The following is an 840-nucleotide window of genomic DNA, read 5'->3' on the forward strand; positions in this document are numbered from 1 at the left end:
GTGTGGCGAAGACAATTGCCGCATTAGCAGCTTCCATTCTGCACTTGACCCAAAGCGCTAAAATAGCGACATCTTGAGGTCCAGATGTGTGATTATAGAGCTGTTTCTGCACGTAGAGCTTCTACGACCGCTGGGCAAGAGGGCCCGCGTCATGGCGGATGGGGATATGCCGGTAAGCGATCTTTTAAAGTGAACATCAGAAGGCTATTCTGGCCAGGTAGCCAGGACCGCGCCTTTGTCGCATTTTACTGGCTCACAGCTGATTGCTGTGGAGCCTTCACAGCCTTCTTTCTTTTGTTCATAGTGGGCCTTTTCCCCGGCTTACTGCGCATATTGCCGTTAAATTCCCTCTTACTCCGTTGACAAATCACGCAACATATGCTGCTCTATTTTTCGCCAGCTAGCACTGTAGCACGAGCAGTGACGATGGTAGTTCCTATAAGTTTTCGAGGCGTACCATAGGGGTAGGCCGTATGGCATGTATTCACTACATGTTGCACGTTGAAGCATTAAGCAACGGATGAACAGCACTCCGTCGTGCATGCCCGTGGGGCGTCGTCTCATATTTTTAATAGGTCGTGTTGTCTACAAGCGGGGAGCTTTTTTCTCTACCTGCTGCAGCCTACGCAGGCACGCAAGGGATTCTAGTACACCACACACGATCGACGGGCCGGCGGCCAGACTCGATCCAGCCACGCGCACTGCGAAGACAGTCTATGGGCGGGTCGCATTATCCATGCACAACTATTGAAGGGGTGTTCACCAGCTCCTATTGGGAAGTATAACTGGCTGTTGAGGACGGAAAACCGGCGTTAGATGCCAGTAACCGTCTGCAAGTCG

The sequence above is a fragment of the Eimeria mitis genome, genomic scaffold (assembly GCF_000499745.2).
Source record: "Eimeria mitis Houghton genomic scaffold, Emh_scaff5300, whole genome shotgun sequence".
Classification (NCBI taxonomy): domain Eukaryota; phylum Apicomplexa; class Conoidasida; order Eucoccidiorida; family Eimeriidae; genus Eimeria; species Eimeria mitis.